Genomic DNA, 12298 nt, shown 5'->3' with positions numbered 1-12298 from the left:
TTTACTGTGAAGATATGGGGAAACCCACCCTTCCAAATCAACTTTAAAATCAAAACCAAATCAGTCTTTAGACATAATGGAAGAGTTAAAAAATCTCATAACTACCGCAAGGAGTAATCTTAAAGGATATTCCCTCACCTTACGCAGTGCAAATAGGACTTCGGATTCTGAGAAGCCTAGACCCTCACGCTTGGAAGCATCGGAGCTTCCTGGAAAACTTTCAAACGAACTTACTAGACTAAATACTAAGACGAAACACTTTTTGGCAACGTTTAACGTCGACATACATAAACAGTCTGGCAAGCTAAAACAACTGAACGACAAGCTAGACGGGAAAAATATAATAACAACAGCACTACAAGAAACTCGATTTAGGAACTAACTTCATATAGCCTCAGAAGATTACAGGATTTACCAAGGAAAACCAGCCATCACAAACAGCGATGGAGTAACCATTTTTGGAACAGCTATTGCAGGAAGAAAAAACATCCCAGGAAGAATAATAAATTTTTCATCTGTATCAGAAAGAATTTCATCACTATCCTTCAGGCCAGAAAATAAAGGATATACCCTCGTAAATGGACATGCCCCAGTGAATAAGGATAATAATAGAGCAAACCCAGATAAAGTAGAAGAATTCTGGGAACAATTAGAGACATTACATCATCTTTCTTTCTTTTTCTGTTTAGCCTCCGGAACCACTGTAAGGCATTACTTCAGAGGACGAATGAGGAGGATATGTATAATTGTAAACGAAGTGTAGTCTTGTACAACTTCAGATTGACTATTCCTGGGAAGTGTGGGCGAACCACCAAAGAACACCGGTATCCACGATCTAGTATTCCAATCCGCATATAATCAACTGCCTTTTTTCAAAAACAATCTTAAATTGTCTAATCTCTGAAGCGGGGAGGAACGCTTCATCGCGGGTCAAAATTCAAACATTATACTATTTTCTAATTTTAATTATGATATTCTATAAAAAGATAGAAAAAAACATTGTTTGCCTGTAGTAGTTTTTTCGAAAGTTTGTATCTCTACAAGGAGATACAAACTTTATCTACAACGAGATACAAACCAAAATGCGCTACAGCGCACATTTTGGTTTGTCACATTCATGCACTTCGTTGCACTTGTACTTAGGTTTCTTAATTAACAGCAATTATTAAAGGATATAGTATTCCTCCAGCAGATGAGCGACCCGGTTGTGGTTTTCCTTCAGACAGATAGATACAGTTGTTTCCAGAATTGTACATAATCTGTGGTAGTCTGATTTGAAAATTTTTTTATTGCGTAAATTTTTCATTTGATAAAACTGAAGTTATAGTGTTGGCATTCACATTTCGAAAGTGACTATTTCTTATATAATTACTTAAATACTTTGTTTGAATTAATTTGATTTTGCTTAGTTGAATAAATCAGCACGGGTAACTAGCTTAATTAAGGAACGACAGACAAAACATCGTCTACTAGAAACCCTGCACATCGTACTCTTTCAGAATCAGAATTTAAATTTTGAATGCAAATTTTCAAAATTTCAGTCAAGATCTCTTTTTCTTACTAAAATACGAAAAATTGCAAGAAAATATGATCCTGCAAATATTAATATTGGATATAATCACGGATATCATTGTTAACATCACGACTTGTCACGATTTGGATGTGTAATGTGCTTTGAAATTCTTTCAAATCAAAGCATCAAATCCTTATTATTGAAAACGCACATTAATTTTAAACATTCAAGTTAGAAAATAACACTAAGGATTATTTTGTTCGAAAATTATTACAAATAAGATGCTTAACTAAAATTATGCCATCTTTTAAAGACAATACTCAAAAATTAGCTGAGGCATCGTTCTTAATGAACTTAAAAATATCAAAGGAAGAAAAAGCTCATAAAATTGGTGAAGAGCTGTTATTTGTTGCAAAAGAAATGGTGACTTGTATGTTAGGTGAGTCGTCAACTAAACAGCTAGATACGATGACGCTACCAAATGGGATCGTGTTGCTTAATTAAAAGCACGGTATTAAACGTTAAAGAGAACTTAATAGCTCAAGTCAAAAATATGGATGTTTTTGCCATACAACTCGATGAAATCATAGATATAAGAAACTACATTCTTGCTTATTTCCTGTGGGGTTATCTTAAAAGTACGGTCTACGAGAATAATCCAGTTAATACAAACCAGTTAAAGGCGAAAATAAGATCGATCTCGAGGGAAATGTGTGGACGCGTTATCAATAATCATCGTTCTCGATTTGAACAGTGCATACAATGCAACGGACATCATTAGACAACAATTTTTTCAGCTCATAAATTTCCATTGTCTGTGCGTTACTTTTTCATAAATAAATAATGACACAGATTTTAGGTTTTTTATTTATATACAAATCATAGTGCCGATACCCTTATTGGCCATCCATTATTTACTCAAAAAGCGTAAATAAATACATCTATTGTCAATTATAATTTACTATACAGTGTTTCAAAATTAATATAGGAGTTTTAAAGCTGTGTAATATTTCTTAATGTTCTCGTAGATTGATTCATTATACATGTAAAATTCATTATACACTTTTAATAATAGTGCAACTGAAACAGTTTTAGGTGTGCGTAAGCTCATAAACTGTTTCTTGTACCTTCCGCTTGAAAGCGCTAGTAGCAAAGATGGCGACTTTTCATCAGAAAGCGTTCTCTGTTTTATAGTTTGCAAAGTGTAAATCTGTTAATTACCGTAAAACTTACCTTCCCTTCTAAGTTCAGTTGTGATCCCCCGAATGAAAATAACATTGGTAGATGGTATAAACAATTTGAAACCGCTGCCTGTTTTTGTGAAGGAAATATTACAGGTCGACCGAGTGTGTCCAAAGACAATGCTGAACGTGTAAGAGAGTTTTTTGTGCACAATCCTAGGAAATCTGTTAGGAAGGCTACCCGCGAATTAGTGACGTCTGTGTGGAGGGTTTTAAGAAACGATTACAACTGCGTCAGTATGGTTTACAGCTGTTACAAGTTCTAAATCCTACAGATTATGTATTTCGTGCTACCTTCGGAAATAAAATGATTCACTATGACGAAGACTTTTTTATCGTGTCGTATTCAGTGACGAACCAACGTTTCACGTTAATAGAAAAGTAAACAAGCATAATGTGCGTATCCGGTGATCAGAAAATCGTCACGAAATATTGTCGTAACCATATGCCAAATTTACAGATTGTTAATTTTTACGGAAGCAAGCGTGTCTGGAATGAACTATTTTGATATCCTATAACTATGTCTCCTTCTTCAACTGAAATACGAACTACAGAACTTTATTTGGCCACAAGATGGTGCGCCTCCTCACTGGCATAACGCTGTTCGTGATTAGTCGAATGAAATTCTCCCTGACTGCTGGATCGATCACCGGAAATGAGATGACAGTGCCGGTTTGCCGTGGCCTCCACGTACGCCCGATCTGACCCCGAGCGATTTTTTCTTTGGAAGTTTATAAAGGATCAAGTGTATGTGCTATCGTTACCGGCTGATTTACCAGACTTGAACACAGGATTAAAGCAGCTGTAGCAGTAATTACTTCAGGTTTGCTGATTAGAGTATAAGATTAACTCTCCTATCGGCTGGATGTCTGCGTTGTAACGAATGATGCTCACATTGAACATTAATAGGAAAAACTGTTTGAGTTGGTTTCATTTCACGTATAATTTATCGATGCAACTTAAACTTAATTCATATCAGTTATGATATTTATCAATTAATATTGAACTTAATATTTATCAGTTACGATATTACAATATTTTTTATAGCGAAAAAATTTATAATATCTGTTTTTATAGTTGAATCTTCCTAACATAAAACTTTTACTTCTACTCGATTTTGTGAATAAATAATAATTTAAAAGTTTTCTTCTCGCCTTAGTCGAGTTATCACAACCAATTTTTAAATACGTTCTATATATATATATTTTATACTTTAATTGTTAAATTAAGCTTTCTATATTTTCTGTTAATTCGTATGAATTGCGTAAAACTGCTTGTTAACTTTTCAAAGGAAATGTATTTCAAAATTTATATAATGATGGACACGTCTGTATTTCTGCATGAGACGGTGTGGTTATAAGTAGCTGTAAAGTTTTATAGAGGATATCATTTTTTAATTTATTTATTAAAAAATAGTTGTAAAAACTGATGTGGACATTACATGACATCCTTATACGCCTATTAAATTAGATATAAACATTTTTTTAAAACGAAAAGTACATAAAATTTTATTTCATTAATAACTTCTGATATTTTTTCATATATATTTCTTTTATTGCTATTATTTATTGTAATTTTTTTTTTACAATCAGAGGTTAATAATTATTAATAAATCAATATATATAAATTTAAAAAAAGTTGTAAAAAAAAAGAAAACGAAGTCTGATTCGAATCAATGTGCCTTCTTCCCCTGGTAAGATCCAAATATTTCAAAATTAAAATTTTATTTTGCTATAACTTTGGAACTAATGAAAATAAGTAGTACCACTTATGATATACCGTTGCAAAGCTTTCAATGAGGGCTTATTACTGCTGCTAAGAAAAAGTCCAAAATCCAAATTGTTTTTGATTTTAAACTTTTTTGGACACTTTTGGTCCAGTCTATTGCAATCAAAAGGGGAGGTGCACAACTAGATGTTACAACAGTCCTAAATCCAAAATTTCAACATCCTACGGCTAATCGTTTTTGAGTTATGCGAGATACATACGTACATACACACGTACGTATGTACATACGTACGCACAGACGTCACGTCAAAATTAGTCAAAATGGATTCAGGGATGGTCAAAATGGATATTTCCATTGAAATCTGCAAACCGAAATTTTTCGCGATCACAATACTTCCCTTACTTCGTACAAGGAAGTAAAGAGTCAACATTAGTTAAATAAAATTCAATAATTTGTTACAGTTAATTAGTATTGCATAATATTTGGTTTCTCTTTCCCAGTAAGTTAGGCACTATCACTCTACTGTTGACCAGAAAGGAGTACGCACAAGAAATTCAGGTGAGTCGACTACCTATTTATATGTAGTTTTTAATAAAATATAATATAATAATAATAGCTTTTATTTTTAATACCAACAGTATGATTTGTATTTTAAATAAAAAAAGGTAACTAATTTATTTATTTATTTAAATTCGTTTTTATAATTCACATTATATTATTTTCAGTGAATAATAATATTAAAATAAAGTTCACATGATAAAAAAATAATTCTATAATTAAAAATAATTAATTGAAAAGAATTTTTTTATTTATAAAGCTATGTAAAACACTATTATTATTATGATTATGATTATTATTATTTATTATTATTATTATTATTACTTCTCTCAATATAATGTAGTAAACATTGTAAATAAAATTAACAACTAAAATTTCAGAGTTCATGAACAATAGTGAAAGTAATAAAACTCTTACTGTCGTAAATTCTTTTTGTAAAAGAAATCTTCACACCTTATTTGTGTCTCAAATCCGGCTTTCCAAGGTTTGTCGATCTTGAAATTATAATAAATTACAATTTATTTATTTTAAATTTAATTCTACAAATGTAATATAATATTTAAATGAAAGCATTCTTTAATCCAATTTGTTTTTTTTAATTATTTTTTGTTGTTTCGACACCAGTCATCGTACGGCCACTTAGAACAAATTTTTGTCTAGTTTTCTAATATTCCTTCATTCTTTTACCGCTTTCTTTCGGCCACTTTAGATAATCGCACTCTTTATTCTCCTTCTGGATTCCTTTAAGTTCTAAGATCCGTTTATGTTTGCTTCCCTAAGGTCCTCTTAACTTGTTTAACATTCGTCTTGTCACCAATACATTCGTCAAAAATCCTCTTTGTAAGTCTGTTTGAATCCATACTTGCCAGATGTCCGTAGAATGAAAGTCTTCTCTTAAATATTGCTTTCCTGATTCTATCTAATTTCCGGTAAAATTTATCATTCTTCCTTAATTTTCAACCATCGGTAGTTTTTCTGGGTCGAGAATTTTCTTTAGTATTCGTCTTTCACAGGTTTCGGTTCATCTATTTTCCCTTGCTTCAAAGTTACACATTCTGCTGCGTATAAAACTTTTTAAAATTATATATATATAAACATATATATAAAATTATATATATGTTTATATATATATATAAAATTATATTATATAATTTAAAATTTATATATATATATTATATATATATAATTTATATATGTATGGCCTGTATATAATTTTTCTTTTACATAATCTGTTTTAATGCTCATGTTCTTTTCATTTTCTCCACTTCTGTACTATTTTGATCGCTACTAAATTGTTATATGCAACTTCTAAAGCGTACTATAAAGATTGTTTTCTTATAGTCTTGTTTACATCTACGTCTTCTATATCGAACTTATATATTTTCAGATCTATTTTTTACCATTATACCGATTATCTTAAGTGGAATTTGTATATTTATCTCAAAAAACCAATTTCCTTTTCAAGTAGTTCCGTTTTTCTAAAATACAATTAAAAAACCTTAATTCTAAAATTTACTAATACAATTAATTTCTAATAGAGCATTAGTTTTATCCTTTTAAATCATTCATTTTTAATTTAAAGTAAAAATAAATAAACACAAAATAAATATTTGTTTTTAGTTTATTTCATTTTTTGTTATTACATTTTAGAAGTAGTGTAATTAAAACAATTTGTTGCAATTTTAGGTAAGGCTTCATTGGTGTTTTAAATACTCATCAAAAGTAAAATGAATTTAAAACCGAAATTAATATACTTTGTGACAAATGAGACTGCTTACGATCCCTGAATTATTAGTGTTGCACTACTCGTCTGGATACTTTTGGTAAACGGTTTCAATCTCTAAAATTAAAAGCCGAATTCAATTTAAAATTATGTATTTAATTTACATATAACGTTTGTTTAAAATACTATAGCGACTCTTATATAACTATTCAACAGCTGAATACTGAAAAATGAGATTTAGAAAATGCTCCTAAATGAAAACGATTTATTTTTCAGCATGAGTTATCCACACTCCAAGCACTCAGGGGGAATCAAAAAACTTTTTTTTATTTCAATGAAATATTAGAAGAGTTGGGATAAATAATTTTAAAGGGCATTAAAAAAGAAAACTATTGATGTAAAACACTTAGAACTACGACACCTTAAATAAAATGTTGATTATTAATATTTTTACACTTAATTTCAAAAATGCTCGTCAACTCATAAAAAAATAAGCCATCTTGTTTTTTTCAAAACTATTTCTAAATAATGAGCTTTCATTATTTAATGGTTTTAATATAACCCGATGAAGTTTAAATAATGCTATTTACTTATGTGGTTTTTTAATAATTTATTTACTTCTAGAAAATACTTCTCGTTTTCCATTGACTGAAATATTGAACTGAAGTATTGAACTGAAATAATAGAGTTGGGATAAATAATTTTAAAGGACATTAAAAAAGAAAACTATTGATGTAAAATACTTAGAACTACGACCACCTTAAATAAAATGTTGATTATTAAGATTTTTACACTTAATTTCAAAAATTCTAGTCAACTCAAAAAAATAACTCATCTTGTTTTTTTCAAAACTATTTCTAAATAATGAGCTTTCATTATTTAATGGTTTTAATACAACCCGATGAAGTTTAAATAATGCTATTAACATATGTGGTTTTTTAATAATTTATTTACTTCTAGAAAATACTTCTCGTTTTCCATCAAAATAATAATACAATATTTTTTAACCACTTTTCGGTCTATTTTTTTAAGTCAATTTATTATTCTCTTCTTTATGTTCAGTTGGCGTTTGACACACTTTCTCCGAATTAAATTCTTTACAAAGGTTTTACGAAATTTTATTTATTTACCGGAAACTTAACGAATTTATTACGTTTATTAAATTGTTACGTTTTATTAAATTTTTCTGATCAAAAACCATACGAAACCTTCAAATTTACTTCTTAATTTAAGAGTCTACGAGTTTCAGTATGGCTTTATTTTAGCCTTTCCGAAGAAATTAGATCAAAAGTATTCGTAATCTATAACTCAAAAAGGAAACGTTTCCAAACAAATGTTTATATGAACCTTTTTCTTTATTCTAACTTGTTTAATATGTCACGAAATTTTAGCAGGTGTTTTTTAAACAATGCATGCTATATACAGGGATGTGCATATTAGAAAAATGTGTACTGATTAAATTGTATATTTTTCAGAAACATGAATTAGAATTATTATTTATTAAAAATTAATTACTGCCATCTATAACATACATATATATGTAAAAAATTATACTTCCTAACTAAACATAAAAATAAAAAAGTATTTCTCTTCAGTTCAAAAAATCTATAAAGTTTTTGGTAACAGTATTTTAATTTATACAAAAAACTTTATATTTGTTAAAACTTTAAAAACCAAATTTGATTTTTTTTTTAACGATTACTATTCGATTAAAAGTTTCCAAGTTCTAGATTATCATGTTTAGATAGGAATTTACTGTCACCACTGTAAATTCTGCAGGAAATAAATTATGTAAATTCTAGTTTAAAACAATTATTAGAACAATGAAACATTTTCATATTTATAATTATGAATATTTATTAAACGATTATACGATAAATATATTTAAGTAATTATTGTATGAAAAATTTACGGAAAATAATATTTTACGTAAAATTAATTACATTTTTTTAAATTTTCCAAAAATATATAAAAATTTTAAATAAAGTAATACAAAACTTAAATAATACTTCCTCAATCTGATTTTGAGATATAATTTTTATTTAAAAAAGAAAAAGAAAAAATGGCGTGAAGAAGAAAAGTTAAGGGAGAATCGCTATATTTTCTGCCAATTTTTTCACCGTTTTCAGATTTTATGAATAAAAATTAACAAAGAAATATTCTACAAAAAAAAGCGATTTATCCCCCTTAAATTTCCTTCCTCACGCCCTTTTTTTTTTTTCTGTTTTTCTGTTTACTTCCTAAGAAGACGTAAAGGAAGTATTGTGATCGCGAAAAATCTCGGTTTTCAGATTTCAACGGAAATATCCATTTTGACCATCTCTGAATCCATTTTGACTAGTTACGGCGTGACATCTGTACGTACGTATGAATCTCGCATAACTAAAAAACGATTAGCTGTAGGATGTTGAAATTGTGGATTTAGGACTGTTGTAACATCTGGTTATGCACCTCCCCTTTTGATTGCTATCGACTAGACTAAAAGTGTCCAAAAAAAGCCCAGAATCTAAATTTTGGGGTTTTTGGACTTTTTCTTAAATGCAGTAATAAGCCCTCATTGAGAGCTTTTCAACGATATATCATAAGTGGTACTTAATTTCATTGGTTCCAGAGTTATAGCCAAATAAAATTTTAATTAATGATATATTTGGATCTTATCTTAGGGGGGGCACATCGGTTCCAATCAGACTTCATCTCCTTTTTTTTTTTAAATATATATATATTGATTGTAAAAAAAGTTGGACGATAAGAAAAATGAAAAAAATATCATAAGTTTTTAATGAAATAAAATTTTATGTACTTTTCAGTTAAAAAAAAAAACTTAAATGTAATTTAATAGGCGTACAAGGAAGTCATGTGCTGTCCAGATCAGATTTTTTAAACATAAAATTATATCAGAAAGTTGATATCGAAATATTATAAAACTTCCTCAATCAACTTTCTCTATTAAAAAATAACGGTGTAAACACGTTCACAAATTTTCCGGTTTCTCTAAATTTTTCACGCAAAAAGAAAATTTTAATTTGTAAACGGCGAATAGCAAAATGTTCTACATATAGGCAATGTCCTTCACTTCTTTTGTAGTCAACCAGTTCATATTTATAATTCATATCTACCGTTATAAAATGAGAAAAAAATTCTATTTTTGGAAATTAAAATAAAAGTAAAGAAAAAATGATATCGACAATTGAAAATTAGAAAAAAAATAAAGATAACAGAATTGAAATTAGAATAAAAGAAAAAAATTTTAAATAAATTTAGGGATTACTGTAACTATTTATACCGAAATACCGTACTCAATACAACTGTAATACATCAGTTATTAAAAATACTACAGTTTTATTATTTCAATTAATAAAGTAGTAAAATATTAATTTGCAGTATAATATTTAAAGTAAAACATCAATTTATTTTATTTTAATAAACAATAAATTATTACTTAATTAAATTTGATAAGAAACTTAGTATTATCATTTATAACTAATATTTAAATATACAAATATTGAACTTTACCGTGAGTGTACAGTACATTCATCCGTGACGCGGGCACAGTACGGTACGTAGGGTTATATCTATATCGTCGATTGATCTGGAAGGATTACGCTAAAGAAAAGAGCACTAAATGCTAAACTTGCACAAATGTTCTGTATCCTTGGTAGACGGTATTATTTGTTCTTGATGAATAAATTGTTGCTACAGAAGGTTTTTCTAGAACAGTATGGAAATATGGTGCACAGATATAGGGAACTACTTTTAATAATAATGTTGAAATCAACCGACGGTTACAAAACAAAGTGCTCAGAATGGTATCAGAGGGGCGGCTGCACGGTTCGATGAAGCGAAAGGGTACCTTGGAGTGCCATGTTTTCGTGAAGATATACGGTGGACCAGTAAAAACTATATATTTTTCTTTTTCCAGTTTAGCCTCCGGGAATTACCGTTCAGATATTACTTCAGAGAATGATACGTATGAGTGTAAATGAAGTGCAGTCTTGTACAGTCTCAGTTCGGCCGTTCCTGAGAGGTGTTGTTAATTGAAACCCAGCCGCCAAAGAACACCGGTGACCACGATCTAGTATTCATATCCTTGTAAAAATAACTGACTTTACTAGGACTTGAACGCTGGAACTCTCGACTTCCAAATCAGCTGGTTTGAGAAGATGCGTTAACACTAGACCATCCCGGTGGTTCAGGGACTACATATCTAAGCTGGAAAAGCGTGCGAATCATCTGGCGCTTAGACGATGATGAGGAAGTAAGACGATTGAGGTGGTTACAGCTCGCTGATATTTGAGAGCTTGGATGATGATTGGAATGAATGACCCTTGAGATGGTACAGTGATTATTATGTCAAAGATAGTTTAAACTTTATGAATCTATACTGGAATTTGACATATGTTAAAACTGATGGTTGACTCTAAGTCAGCGGTCTGATTCTCTGTTGAAAAATCAGTGTTTTTATTGTTTTAATCTGACTTAATATTCGTGACTTTACTTCTATGAGTTTATTATTTGTTATCTATTATTTATTTATATTTTTTATCGCTTCGTTTGTGTGATTATAGATGATACATGTAATTATTTTGTATTTGAGGTGAGCTACCTTTAAATACATCTTGGCCAAAAAACCTCACACGTTACTCTTAGCGGAAAAGTTTACTTATGTTCGCAATCCTTTTGGATTGTAAAAATAAATTGTTTAAAAAAAGTTAATTAAAATGATTTTATTTATTTCAGTTTAATAATGTATTTTTTTATTAATGTCAAACATAAAATCCGACAGAAAATTATATCATCAATTTCCTGCAATTATTCAATTGTTTGTCTATTAGTTTTCATACGCAAATAAGGTGTCAATTAATTTTCAATAAAAAGCTTAACATTTTATTCATTAAAACGTATATGATAAAACAAACGATTACGCTGTTATAAAATATAAATAATTAACTTCGATTTTAAAATGGCGGGCAGTGGGAAAATGAATCTAAATAAAAAAATTAAAGTAAATAGATTTTTATGAAAATAAATTGTAATCGTTTTTCTACGAAAACGTCAATACAATTAAAAGCAAATTTTTTTTCTTTGTTTTTTAACGTAATCTATCTATAAAAATTCACATTTATTAAATTATTAGCATATATATTATTAGCATATATTGCAGGTGAGAATTGGTACATCCCCTCTTTTACTAACTTGGGAGTGGAATAATAAGTTTAACATGTTTTGTTAAGACGTTACGGAAATTTTGTTAGTCACTATATTTGGTTCTAATTGGCATCTTGTTTGGTTAGATTTTATTGTCTACCGACCATCGATATTTTTCTTTCAATAGGTTAGTGAATTTTAATTTTACACGTTCACTTATTTATCTGTGTTTCACATTTTATTCTTATTAATAAAAATAATTTTTTTTTCTTGTTTATAACGACACATAAATATAATAAATTTTAATTTTTTAGTCCTTATATAAGAATATCTCTGTACCTGTGTAGGGTTACTTATTCTGGATTCAAATACAAATATTTGTTTCGTAA

At 29.0% G+C, this 12298-nt stretch overlaps 1 protein-coding gene across 1 annotated transcript in view; it reads left to right on the top strand.

Annotated features, from left to right (window-relative positions):
* Window positions 1–11948: 11948 nt before the first annotated feature.
* LOC142325573 (very long chain fatty acid elongase 1-like) overlaps window positions 11949–12298 on the top strand; it is an 80975-nt gene continuing 80625 nt past the window's right edge. Inside the window, exon 1 of the mRNA XM_075367482.1 lies at window positions 11949–12096. The gene's annotated coding sequence lies outside the window, so the exon portion shown is untranslated. The remainder of the gene's footprint in view (window positions 12097–12298) is intronic.

Source organism: Lycorma delicatula, chromosome 5, assembly GCF_047948215.1.
Source record: "Lycorma delicatula isolate Av1 chromosome 5, ASM4794821v1, whole genome shotgun sequence".
In the NCBI taxonomy this organism is placed as follows: domain Eukaryota; kingdom Metazoa; phylum Arthropoda; class Insecta; order Hemiptera; family Fulgoridae; genus Lycorma; species Lycorma delicatula.
The sequence above is the reverse complement of the archived record's forward strand: the minus strand, read 5'-3'. Positions and strand labels throughout refer to the sequence as shown.